The 14,507-nt window shown below is 40.3% G+C and overlaps 1 protein-coding gene and 1 long non-coding RNA gene across 7 annotated transcripts in view; both read right to left on the reverse strand.

The window, feature by feature from the left end:
* Positions 1–14,507, reverse strand: part of CADM1 (cell adhesion molecule 1) — a 325,642-nt gene that overhangs the window by 130,124 nt on the left and 181,011 nt on the right. The gene's annotated exons all lie outside the window — the stretch shown is intronic.
* LOC309840509 lies at positions 762–3,180 on the reverse strand. The gene is made up of 2 exons (XR_014298637.1): positions 1,644–3,180; positions 762–1,430 (listed from the first exon to the last, which is right to left on the reverse strand). It is a non-coding gene; the product is annotated as an uncharacterized lncRNA (long non-coding RNA).

Genomic DNA, 14,507 nt, shown 5'->3' on the forward strand with positions numbered 1-14,507 from the left:
TTAATTTCCCACGTTGCAGACATATTTGTTATAGACATGCCTCCGACCCACTTAAAGTATTTGTTGGTCATGCTCGCTTGGTAAAAATGTCAAGTGGAAGTAAGCATGTATGATAACTAGAGCCTAAATAATTTTTTGACAATGTCATTTTCTTTGCAAAAAGCAACTTGAAAAGGGAAAATGTCCCAGGTGGCCAGGTTCTGCAAATCAGGAAATATGTTCCTTATACGGCCCTACCTTCCATCAGTAGGAAGGTCAACAAAGCAGTAACTCTGTTTCCAATGAGACAAGATGACAAAGAAACATAAACACAGAAGAATAAGATCTGAAAAAAATTTAAAATGGATTTTCAATTATTTAAGCTAAAACACACACACACACACACACACACACTGCTAAGCCACAGTTAATAGCATCACCTAATGACAAGGCTGACTTTGACCTTGGCGTTCTTTAGCAATTGAAGACCAACGAGGTGCTAAGCACCCAGCTTCCTCCTGTTCTAGCATTGTACCCAAGCCTCTAGGTCTGTGTAAGGTAAGTCTTTTCATCAATGAGGTGAAAACTTTAAAGAAAAATCACTGGAATTTATAGATTTAAAACTTAAATGTATATCATCCTCTAAAATTGAAAGGCCATATACTTGTCCAAGTAATGCTACCGTTACTCCCATGTTGTCTGAACTACCCCTTCGACCCTTCCTTTCCATGACAGCCACTGGGTCACACTCCTGCTCCTAGGGTTTTAAAGGGACTTAGGTATTCTTTTTCTTTCTTTTTTTTTTTTAGAAGCCACAACTGCAAAGTCCACCTCAATAATGTGATTCCAAATGACTCTGGGCTGGTTTCAAGTAAATCAAATTGTCCCAAAGGATGAGGATCTGCTACCACTGAGAAGAACCAAATAATACAAATAAAATTCATGAAGAGAAACAGAAAAAAGGGTGTTTTGTTTTTTGTTTTTTTGTTTTTTTTTTTGCTCAGTAGCAACCTCAATGAAATCTGTGTGACCTTCTACGATGATTATTGTAAAAAACACAAAGGGTGTGCATGTGTTTTTAAACCCACAACAAGGTTTTTATTCTTAACAGGTGAAAGTTTTAAACATCACAGCAGAAGTTTTCAACACTCTGGAGCAAAACATCGTGTTATCAGCTGAAGAAATCCAACTCAGTTTTCTAGAAGTAACCTTTGGGAAACCCGTGTCTGAAATTCAGGGCTAAGAAGGGTTAAGTCGAGAACAACAGTAGATGCCTCATACACACAGGATGTGAAACCACTGTTCATTCAAAATCTGCATTTTCACTTATGAAATATATTACAAAGCATTTAAATGAAGACCATGAAAAATGATCTGCATTCAATGCAAAGCTGACCTTTGGGGCCCCTAAGGAAAATATTAGATTCCTAGGGTGAATTCATTAACCTGACCTATTCCACTTTTTTTTTTTTTTTTTAAGATTTTATTTATTTATTTGACAGAGAGAAATCACAAGTAGATGGAGAGGCAGGCAGAGAGAGAGAGGGAAGCAGGCTCCCTGCCGAGCAGAGAGCCCGATGTGGGACTCGATCCCAAGACCCTGAGATCATGACCTGAGCTGAAGGCAGCAGCTTAACCCACTGAGCCACCCAGGCGCCCCTGACCTATTCCACTTTTTGTGTGCAGATCTTCGTGTAGCAAGGTGCTGCTGTCGGCGACACCAAAAGCTTTCTTATAGTTTGCACTGTTCCTTTCATTACTAACTTTTATAAAATATAGCCGCTTCACATGATATAAATGCTAACACATCAATGTATTCCTTTTTGAATAGCTTTCATTCATTCTTCTATTTATTCAATCAACAGATCCTGAGGCACTGTGCCAGATGTAAATATGGTTTAAGTTTTCTATATAGACAATGAGCATTCAATTAAGCTACATGTCATACAGAAGGTAGAGATTTGCTTCCCCAACCTGGCAAGAAACATTTAAGCAAGGCGTAAACTGTATTCACAGTTCAGAATTAAATCAGAAATATTCTGCTGAAACCAATAATTTTGGGTTTCAATTTTCTTTTATCTTCTTTATTCTTACGCCAGCTATAAATCATATCACTACCCATTCATTCTTCTAAGACATGGGAACATTTAAGTGAAGGTTCTGTTTATTCTTTCTCCAAACCAGTGACTAAATTTAAATAAAATGTTCTTGGGGTTAAAGAAACATGCCATTTCTTTTAAAGTTGTCAACCCTCTAAAAAGTTAAAAAAGGAAAACCAAAAGAAGGATTGTCAATGCATCATTTTAAACATACAGATTAGCTTTAACCCATAGGCTTTTCAGTATACAACCTCAGAATTCTGTCAAACTGAAAAAAGTAAGAGTAGGTGAATGGGGGCGGGGAGGAGCGATCATGAAATCTCAGTGCTTTTTAAAATAGTTCATTTTCTCGGAGCTAGACAGTTATGCCAACTCAATCAACCAGAGAACTTTAATAAAAGATTTCAATCAATCCTCTTTTTTTTCTTTTTACTTTTCGTCAATTAAGAAACAGGAAATCTAATGCTCAGATATTACAAAGAAGTGGAATAGGGAGTCAGAAAGACCAAGCGAGCCTCACAGAGAGTCGGCACCGTGGCCCACGGGCCAGGCTAGCTCCACCTCTTCCCTCCGCTGCTGTGACTTGAGGCAAGCCACTCAGTCTCTCTGAACGTCCATATGCTTATCTGAAAACGGGGATAAAAATCGTATCTACCCCCAACGATCGCTTTGAGGTTCACTGGGCACTTTCTATGTGCACGGTATGGTGTGCGTTTCTAGTGATACTCTGTGGAGAATAATCCTTAGCTTTAAGTTTATAAACACAGTTAAGGAAGGGAAAGAAATGCTGATATGGTTGCCTTTTGTGGCTGTGGTTATTACCGAGAGCTTGGGATGAGGGTATTAATGGAAGGCAGGATGCTTAAAACAAAACAACCTCCCCTCCAACCTTTGGTTAATTCAATACTCCAGACATCTTTAATTTTACTATCTAGATGTTTGTTTTAAATTCCTTTAAAGTGAAAAATATGAGGAGAGTCACCCATTCATAAAGGGGAAAGGCAGAAGAGGAAGCATTCAAAATGAAAAAGCCAAGATTTATGCCCCAGGCACTCCACAGGTAGCTGAAAACGCCAAAAAAAAAAAAAAAAAAAAAAAAAAAGGCAAGAATTCCCATATCTGGACTCATGATGAAGCATTCCATATAATCACAGTTTCTTTCTTGAATTTTACTGATGAGAATGTTCTAGAAGTTTTATAGTACCTGCCCTACTAAACAATGAAAATGAAAAAAATTTCACCTGTATTGCAGATTCAGGTAACACTGGCTTCATCCTCAGAGACATCAATGAACTTGTCCTGCTCCCTGAGGCTACTTGATTCTGTGCCTCTGATCTCCCCACCCCCACCACACTCGCACCCCTATACCTGTCAAACTAAGTTTTCTGGCTCCAGTGTGTGTGTGTGTGTGTGTGTTGGGGGTGAGGGGTTGGACAAAAGAGACCTAAAGGGGGGAAAAAAAAACACTGTACAAATTCTATAGAATTATAAAATTGAGAAATAATTTGGTTTTGGTGAAACCCTGGGGGGCTTTTGAGGCATTTGCCTAAAATTTTGAAGAAATACACAGACCTATTTTATGGCAGCTCAAGAGGCCTTTTCCCTAGCCTTCTGGTATGTTCCAGAGAGCTGAGGTTATCTGATCCATGGCCTCCAGACCAGTGGGGTAGCACTGCAGAGGCCACAACACCAGCTCCTAGAAAAAAAAAAAAAAAAAAAAAACTCCCTTTGATAAAAGGGGCGGGGGTGGGGCGAGGAGAGGGAGAGATTCCTGGAACGCATTTCAGTTTCTGACCTAGAAATCCACTCTTTACAATGAAAGCAAAAAAATAAAAAAATAAAGAAATAAAATGAAAAAAGAAAAGGGATATTGTAGGTAACACAAAAGTCTGTGGCATCTTATCATTTCGCTGTGCTTTGAGCAAGCTTTCAGAACCATCTGATAGCAGAGGATTCTATTAGTTACATGCATTATATGCTGGAAAAACAAACAAGTGCCACTTTACATAGTTGAACCAATTCATGATATGACACCTCTATAAAGCAGGGAGAAAGATGATCTTATTATATCCTGTTTTCCATGACTGTAGAGCTACACCCAACTTTCCCTAAGCCCTATTCACAGTGATGGAAGATACCGCCCAACGCCTTCTGTAGAACCAGATTTATTTAAAAGCATGATGGGGTAAAACGACAACAAATAGGTAACAGAAACTATAAATATTTAATCAAGGAAGACCTCTGAGGGAAAGAACAAACCATCATCACCATCATTATCTTCAAGCCTAACATTTGTTGGGCGCTTACGAGGTGTGCGCCAACAGGCTAAAGAATTCTCTTGTTCAGTCCTCGCGGGGCACCTGTGAGGGAAATCCCATTACCATTTCATTTTCCCAGATGAGTAAACAGGCTCAAGGTGGGCAAGGAGGTGGCCAGTGAGTTCAGATCCATATCATGGGAGAAAATCCCTCCTTTCCTCACGAAAGCTTTTGTTTTTCCAAGGAGGTAAATAAAACAACAGCTTCATCCATACACCTGGTGTGTATTTTCTCTTGGTTTTTAAGATCAAGGAATCAGATGGGCAGAGAAAGGCCATGAAAGGATGCCCTACAGACAGAACACGTAAATAACCAGCTTTTCCAAACTTCGAGGGGTCATCTTGAGGTTAGTCTCCACCTACCGGCATAGGGATGGTATTTCCCTACTTTAAGATAGGTTTTCCATTCATTCATCCACCATTTATGGCAACGAGCCGTGCAAACATGAATAGAACATGTTCCCTACCTCCTAGAAGCTCACAGTCTAGGATGTAAGATGGAACTGTAACCACTGAATCACAGAAGGACGTGACAACACAGGCACAACCATACGAGATGCTGTAAGAAGTGAGCCGGGCAAGCTGGCAATTGGTTAACCATTTGGGGGAAAAAATGTTTCCTGCTCAATGCTACTTCACTTAAATTATAAGACTCTGGGTTCTGGTTACTCCAATTTAAAATGCCCTAGACATTAAGTGCATTCACAAGACAAGACATTGAAAACAGGGGCGCCTAGTTGGCTCAGTGGGTTAAAGCCTCTGCCTTCAGCTCAGGTTAGGAGCCCAGGGTCTTGGGATCGAGCCCTGCATCGGGCTCTCTGCTCAGTGGGGACCCTGCTTCCTCCTCTCTCTCTCTCTGCTTGCCTCTTTGCCTACTTGTGATCTCTGTCAAATAAATGAATAAAATCTTTAAAAAAAAGACATTGAAAACAGATTAATATCCCTATGAGATAGGTACATTTTCTCCCCGCCACCTTTAGCAAGCAATTCTATACCCCGGCATCTCAGGTTTTGATCACTGGAGGGGTAGGATGCTACGTAAATATACTAGTGAAATCTACTAATCTATTAAGAGTAGTCTAAATATAGTTGAAATCACAGGACTGAGAGATTATAGTGAATCACATTCAGAAAACACTTGAAAAAATATCTACTGTTTTACCCAGTACCAATACTACAGCAACAAGATCAGAGAATAGTATATTTAAAAATGACTACCTTCTACATAAAATGAAGAGCATATTTTGACCATGGCTTAGACTATGTCCAACTTATTTCTTGCCCCTCCCACACCAAAAGTCAAATTAAAATTGGTCTGTGTCTGCACAAAACCAAAACTGTCCGGTTGTGCTAATACAAAGTCAGATAGCTCTCACCTAAATCATGTCTTAACAATAACAGTAATTGTGCCACCAGAATTCTAACAACCCCTTGCTTGTGGTAAAGCAGAAGGGAACCAAAGCCACCCTCAACCTCTCAGACATCTCAAAGACCCAGCTCATCCTAATGCATCAAGAGATGTCAGGAGTATAATTTTTCTAAACAGTGTGAGCAGAAAATCCAACATTGCCTCTAAAATTGAATCAAGGTAGGGGAGAGTGTGCTGTAGGCCCTTGGAGGAAATATACTAGAAAAGCCAAAAGCAGTGATATTGGCAGCAATTTCTCATGTCAACTCAGGAACGGTTTCTGACACAGATCCTGAATGGAAACCCAATTTTACATTAGGCCATGACCATCTGTATGTATACAGAGGAGTATTTGCCAACAACAGTGATGATGCTTTCTGTGTTTTCCTGCATAATGATCAGCATGTCAGCGGTATGTACAGGATATTCCCAAATCAACAAAACGTAATTATAAGCCTACCAAAATGTCCCTATCCTACTATGCTTCCGAGAGAAGGGGAAAAAGAAAAAAGGAAATGAAGCAAGCAAGTAAGCATTCAAATGTTGGCAAACGGCAAGCATTTGTCAGAAAGACTTACGTGATGATTTCACAGTGCTAAAATGTGTCTATGCAAAGCACTGAGCTCTTGATATTAACCAAAGGAGGTGAGCCAGTTGTTAGAACCATCTTTATAAATAGGTTGGGACCTAAGAAACTAAAGGGGGAAATGATCATTGTAGATAGCATTAGCGATCATCTCAAGTCTAAGATGGACTATGGGACTTTGCCAAACAGAGTGGATAGGCAGTTGACCAGTTAGGAAAATCCCAAGTTCCAAGAGCCTGTGAATTTCTTCCGTGCACCCTGACACCAGGCTGACCTGCAACTCTGCATTTCCCAGCCTCCCCTACAGCTAGCTGACCAGGTGGCTTCCCAGTGTGAGCAGAAGGGACATGGGCCAATTCTAGCCTGGTGCCTAAAGAGTGGGTTGCCCCTCCTCCACTTTCTCCTTCCCCCTTCCCAGAGGCTGCAACGGTAGGACCACCATGATTCTAGGAGCTACACGGGGCAGGAGGCAGAGCCACAATTCGCCTACGTCACTGGATGGTTTGGTGGAACCAGGCTAGCCATGGACCTGGAATGCCCACCTTAGACTATTAAATAAATTTCTAAATGTTCAATTCACTGCAGATTTTAAGCTTTCTGTCCTCACTAATATAGTCTCAGAATTACTAATAAAGATGCAAGAGTACTGATAACAATATTACGGATAAGGTCCTCAACGGACTCGCCATGGACTGAGCAGTTAATCTCTATGGTCAACCAAGGGTGTCCACTGGACCAAAGATACACCAGTATAAACACCACTACTACCTCAGTTGGCTTTGGACCAGTAAGCATAGAGAAGGGCAGGAGTAGAAGCCATTCTCTGGATTCTCTGGTCAAAAGTCACCAGTAAATACTGTGGAAAGGTAAGTGACTAAACACTGGGGAGAAAAGAATCGTCAGGAACCACGAAGTAATTAAGTTAATGAGCCCAGGTCCGTATTAATGCACCAGCATAGTCACTGTTCTTTCTCATCCCCAGTAAATTATTTCTTCTATGAATGCAAAAAGTTCACACACACAAAATAATTGCCCCTGCCCTTCAATTTCAAAGGACATGCCTCACTATAATTGATACGGGTGAGCCTTACTAATTTCTAAGAAACATGAGCAGGGTAGACAAGTAGTAGTCAGAGTCGAGAGCCTAAGACTATAGTATGATCACGTGGCGAGTGTTCGTTCCCCACTCATTTCTGGAAGACTGATTTTCAGTGCCTCCCAGTATATTGCTGGATGCCACAGATATGGTAGTAAACAGAGGGCACAAAATTCCTGTGCTGGGGAACCACTAACAGTGGCACTCCCAGAGCCAGCTCGTACGATAGACACAGCACCAGGAGAAGAGGAACCGTAACAGGAACACCCACCACGCAGCCATCCACTTCCCTGCCAGAAGTGCCCAAATACAGACTGGGAAGAGGATTTTGTTTCATAGGCAAAGTGACCGTACAGAAACAAATGACGCTCAGACTAAATCAATTTTGACCGTGACATATTGGCATCGAGAACAAATGGTCACTTTGACTGAGAACTTGTTTCGTAAATGAGGGGAGGAGGTTCACAAAACATTAGAAATTCCAACCAAGCAACTGGGATGTCAATTGTGACCAGGTTCTGAGCTGACACGTGAAACAGTTTAATTTTGGTTCAGCTCTCAGCAGTGCTGGGCATCTGCAAGAGAAACAGATGCCCTGAATCATTTCAAAGTACGTTCCTGTCAGAAAATGTCCTTTGTGACACTCAAATCAATTTCCTCCGCCTTTACTAACTGTTCCACCAAAAGAAAAAGGGGGGAGGAGAAGGGAGGGGTGAAGATTCTTTTAATCGAATGTCTTCCCACTGAGGCAAAATTAAACCCAAACCTATTAAACAGTCCAAATTTATGTTCATTTTTTATAATTAGTGTTGCTTTGATAGGAAGGATGGCAACAGGACGAGATGGGACACGATCCATTTTCATTGCAGAGAACTCTCACGTTTTTTACTTGTCCCGGGGAAAGGAGGGAAACCCACAAGAGCGATTATGTTTATTATGTTTATAAAAAAAAAAAAAAAAGAGTGGGACTCCAACTCCCGCCCAAACCAAACCAGAAAGGTCCATGGAAATGAACTCTCTTTTACTTGGGAATTTCAACCACTCACCCAAACTCAGAAACGATCCTTAGTCCCCTCTCCTTGTACATTATCAAAGTCACATGGCTACCTCTCTTTAGACTCTGCAGTGCATTTTTTAATACACTTTATGAGACAAGGGCTTGGAGAGTTGCTTGGAAATTCAATTAAACTCAAGTCTCCTATGTTTAGCCAAAAGAATAAATAATCAATCAAAACGCTACCAAACAAAAATGGAGCACACATGGAATGTCTCAACACTGCAGTTTGTCGCCTCTCCCCCTACCTTGAGCCACACCAATTAAAGACAATTGTTTTTCTTTTTCCTACTGTACTTATCTTGACCTATCATAGAAACAGAAGAAGTAATAATACAATGCTATGCAATTTTCATTTGGCTGGGACGATGTGTTCTAGCATAGGTCTCTTTACTTGCTTCCCAATGTTGATTGAATGCAAAGCCATTACCAGGTCCTGCTGCACTTGGGCATTCCGTGAAGAGAAAGCCTGGGGAGTCACATCCCACTAGAAACCAAACCCTTTTGCCAACTATGGCTATGCCCAAGAGTAACCTTAACCTTCCAAAGGGAAGCTGTCATTTATTGGCACTCAGAGAGACAGACATATAAATGTTCAACATGCGAGGTTTTCCAAGTGACTTCCAAGCACACTTGTATCCTTGAACATCTTATCACAATTAACTTTGCTAGAACAATCTATACAGTGACTTATCTCTGGGTAGTGAGAAAGGGAGCTCGTGGTGGAGGAGTCAATGACTCCGTAGACAAAGGAGGCACTTCAACATCAGAACAAGGCTCTTGTTCACACCTGAACTTGCTGACGCTTTTCATGCTCTTTGACAGCCAAGGAAGGGAGAAGGAAGAGGCAGAGGTTTGGACCACTGTGCGTCCTAGTTTCGAGACAGAATGTCCATCCCTTCCATCCGGCATCGGTCTTGCTAAAGCCAAGAGAAGACACCGGCATCAAGAGGAGCATTAAGCAAATATAGGGGATCGTACCCAGACTCAAGAACAACACACTCACCGCGAAACTGGACAGTGCTGCCACGAATGGCCATTTTGAGCTGAAACCCAGAGAATGTTTATGTCCCTTTAGAGAGGACACTGGGTTGACCCTGATATGATGACACAATATCTAACCTTGGGGCCCAGAGGAGAAGATTTAGCATACTGGACATGGAGAGGATTCCTGAAAGTGTTCTACTAACGTCGTTTATGAGAATAAAACTGATGATATGGCAAGATAGAGCAAGAGAAATGCCACATGCTACCCTAACTTCCCAGACAGCCAAGTTAATGACTTGCAGATCACGAGCACCTCAGTGTAAAACCACAGTGTGTGCATGTTACGAAATTACTCTACAAAAGATTGCTTAAGCAAATTTACAATGAAAAACAACATCAAAACACCAAGGAAGTGGAATGAATATAAACACGAAGCCCACTTAAAACACCTAGGCTGTCTTATTTTAAGAAAGGGAAAAAAAAAAGAAGAAAAAAAAAAAAAAGAGGCACAACCTTCAACAATGACTTTTTCGAACCACAAAGCGAGATCAAACAAGTGTTCAGGTCGTCCTCATAACGATATATATTTCACAGACGCAAATAAGCCCAACCACAGAAAATTGATCTTCAATTGCCCCCGCAGCCAAGCAGACAGCATGCAAAAATCCATCCGCAGGCTGACTTCGGAGTGTCCAAGTGAATACACAACACCTGGAGATGAACAAGAAAAATTTAAATGGGGCCTGTGGGTCTCCAAAGAGCAGTTTTTAACTGGCCCATAAGCTAATAAGAGTGGATATAAACTGTGAACAAGCAATGCCCTATCGGGAGGGACATTTATCACACTAACACGCGCGTAAAGTGGAGAGGGCTCTTGCACGCACTCTCCGCAGTTTCTATTAGAATGTTAATTGTTCAAACTGAAGGAAAGGAGCCATAAGGAATGGCTGCTTTCACCATCCTGTGTTAAGTTTATTTTTGTTCTTCTGACCAGTTCCCAAGGGGCCGGAGGCTAATGACTATTCCTCATCATCAACTGCAAAGGATATTTACATCCATCCTGTAACCATGACAGCTGTGTCACTAATTCCCTAACTGCCTCCACGACGTGAACCAATCATCTGGCATGAAGCTAGAAGATGGAGTGCCCTGCAGTCATTATTCACCAAGCACTTTCATTAACAAACTGCCCTTAATTACAGCGGTAATTGCAAAATTATTTCATAGCAGCAATTATTTTTCTCAGCCAATCCAGGCTATTTAAGTAGGACATTGCCTACGAAAATGGCAAAAGGCCAAGTAATCTATGACCAAAGATATGTTTTAATTGTACTACAAACTTGGTTTCAAAATATTGCATCAGAGGGCTTTGAAATTATATTACACATCCCATTACGCAGCGCTCCATACACACACACACGCACATGCTCCCACAAATAAAGCTAGGCTTCTCTACTTCTTTAATTTGAAAGCAAAGTGCATTTGTAACATTCCCATTAAGTATGTAAACTAATGCTATTGCCAAGCAAAATAAAAATAAGGAGTTTCTAGATCTACACCAGTACTTTGAGAATTGCCAAACACACTAACCCACCTGGTAGAGAGACATCAACTCCGACCCGCATCCCACAGCCGTTCCTTTCATCAAAGAGTCCTTTTTTCTTTCACAGGTATACACTTAGATACCCAGCTATGATAAGGAGTGCTGGTATACCTGTCTATCTCTTGGCTCCATAAACTGAGTCCACAAAAGTTTCCAGAAATCACACCTTGATATTTAAGATTATAGACTGAATACCTCTATGCTTATTTGTTTCCTCATGTTTCAACTTGATAATTCTTCAATATTTATCTTGAAGATGGAACTATAGTCACAATGTCCTACTGGAGGTTTTCAAGGAAGTCAGAGAACATGCAATGTGTGGAGAGAAGGGAGATACAGGTGAATGAGAATAGACTGTGAATATGGCGGTCAGACTATAGGAACACTCGAATACTATTCCAAGGAGTTTGGATGGGATCTAGTAGATCACAAAGACCTGTTGAAGGCAAGGGATCAAGACAGCTTGAATTCAAAGACTGGCAATGGACATATTGAGCAATAAGGTTGAGAAATCCACAGTTTTCCAGGTAGAATCCCATTTGGTGATTGTTGGGTACAGGCAATAATAAAGAGCTATTTAGAGATTGCTCGGAAATTTCTAGCCTGGGAGAATGGGCAGATGGTGAGTTAGGGAATGCAATAAAGATCTGTAACGCACTTGAACATTTTAAGCTTTAGGTACCTATAGGATATCGACCTACAGATATTCAAGGAAGTAGCTAGAAAGCATAATTAACATTTATTGCTTATTATATGCTAGTTACAGTGCTAAATGCATTAGATATATAAGCTCACTTGATACTCAAAACAGTAAGATCTATGGATTAGATCCTATTTTTATAACCATTTTTAAAGAAAAGGAAGCTGAGGCTCAACGGTATTAAATTGCCCAAGGTCACCATGGCAGAAAATGTTATATTCACTCTTCCCTTTGCCTTTGGTAACAGAACCCTTCTTTTTTAGCTGTCCATGGTAAGGATAACATTTCCTCCCTCCCTCCCAAACATCTAGGTCATGTGCTAGTGGAAGTCTTGTGTGGGATAAGGGGTAAAACAAACAAGCAAGCAAGCAAACAAACAAAACAAATCAAAAAACAAAAAACCAACTGGTTCTGCTGGAAGGGGCTCTTGTCTTTCCTGCCTCTTCCTGTGCAAGAGGCAGCTGCATCACCTAAAGCTCCAGCAATCATCTTGGACTCTGACCTCTGGCGTACAAGTCACCAACTAGGGATGAGGAAGCAGAAGGAAAGATGGAGGCTGAGTTCCTAAAGATCTGGATGGAGGCTCTGTATTATCTGCCCATCCCTAGGACTTCTTGTAGGTGACAAATGAACTAGTAGTATTTAAGCCACTATCGGGGAGGGGGGGTTCTCCTTGAAAGTCAAAAGGAAATTCCTAAATGATACAGTCACACAGGTAATAAGTAGTGGTCAGGATGTGAAGACAAGTCACCCTGATTTTAGTTCCTATGCTTGTCACAAAAGGGCTAGAAGGATCAGGAGAGATGGAGGCTGCAAGTGTTGACTGTCAAATATTATTGGTACATGCACATCTTGATAGATTCTGATACTAACTCTAACACAAAAAATGCACAATACTCAGCATCATTGTAAAGGGAAAGTTTTGGTATCACATACACAACCCGATGATAGGGAATTAATACATTACCAATTTTAGAGAATGACAATCAATAATTCCAACATCCTTAAAATCACCAGGCACAAGTTTATCTTCCCATTGAGGTCTTATTTGGGGGGTCCCAGAGAATATTTTTGTTAAACAGAGCTACAAAAGAAATGGCAAGTACCTATATACTGAATAAATGGGAAATAGCCTAGTTCCTTCTTTCCTAAATTTTAATTAGATGAACGTCAAGTTCTGTAAAGAAACAATATCAATGATTTTGCAATAAAAGTAGGTTTCCATATAAAAAGAATCTGCAATTTCTCCTGTCAAAGTCATTAATAATTTATAGGCTACAATCAGTTAATATGTTAGATTTCCTATGCAGGTAAATGTTTATAGATATTTCCCTATATTATGCGCTGGTGAATATTAACTGAAAGGTTAATAATCTGTTATTCCCACCAGAAGAACTGCAAAATGAACGTTTGTACTTTCCCAGGCAGAACATGTGAAAGGTTGATGGAGTTAGGGGTTTCATGATGACAGCCCCCTTAAAAATCAAAAGAAATCGTTTCTTTATATAATTTAGAAAAAGATTTGACATAAACTATGGGCTTTCCCAAAGAGAAATTATATTCTCTTTTTAAAATATTATTTTTGAGGTTCATGATTTAACTAGAATTCCAAATCTAGTCTTTGTAGCAAGGAGACGAGACAAATGGATTCTTCTATATAAGGCAATATTTTAAAATACCCACATAGTTCAAACTTTTAACAACATTATGGCCAGTAAGTGAATGTATTTCATTTTGATGATTTCATATATTGCATTAATGAGAAAAATCAGGGCATATTATCTTAGGATCTAAAATATTGTGTAATTACAAGTTTTATGCCAGCTTTCAAGTAATTCAGTTTTTCAAAGATAGCAAAGGGAAAAGAATCTGGGCTAGACAGATAGTCTCTCCCTTAACAATGAGAGAAAGCAATTCAATTTAACAATTTTGGTGTTCTCCCTGAAGAGCTGTGTGATGATCAGTGAGAAACCTTGGATTAATTCTGTATTCTCTCTGCTTATATATGTTTTTAACATCCTCGGGAGTCAATATGCTAGCAGTAAGCACATAGTACTTGGGGAAAAAATGCCTACTGTAGGACACTCTCTAGGCTCTCCGTAGTGACTAAAAGCAAACATAATAAAACAATCTGCCATAAATTCCGTGCTTCTCCATTTACCTATTCTTCTCCGAGCACTTTAAAACATGCAAATCATATTCCAATGCATGCTTAATGTTTGACCCAGATTACACAAAAGAATATCAGGGCAATAACAATCTTCATGTGCTCTACTTGCAAATGTTGGAGAGTAAAGATGGGCAGTAAACTACCACCACCATAATGTCACGGATTCTTCTTCCTAATACCCTAGTTCCAACAGCGGTTAACTACTAGAACTTCCTGTGGTATTCAGGGTCTGTTGTAAATTGTCCTCCAAGACATCCTGACTACATCAACACCACGTGGTTGTCTTCCTAGCAATTTTGCAACAGTGGTGTGACACTCCAGGCAAAGCGTTCCGTAGGGTTAGAGCACTGCTGGAGGGAACCAGAGGAATGCAATCATCACCCACAAATGCACCATCTGCTGTGGCTTACTGCTTAATTAAACTAAAACTGGTAGGTTCTTAATTCTCACAGCTCATAAAAATAAAGGTCACAACAGAGTATTAGCATCGTGCATCATCTACATAACA

Source organism: Mustela nivalis (assembly GCF_964662115.1).
Source record: "Mustela nivalis genome assembly, chromosome: 9".
Taxonomy (NCBI): domain Eukaryota; kingdom Metazoa; phylum Chordata; class Mammalia; order Carnivora; family Mustelidae; genus Mustela; species Mustela nivalis.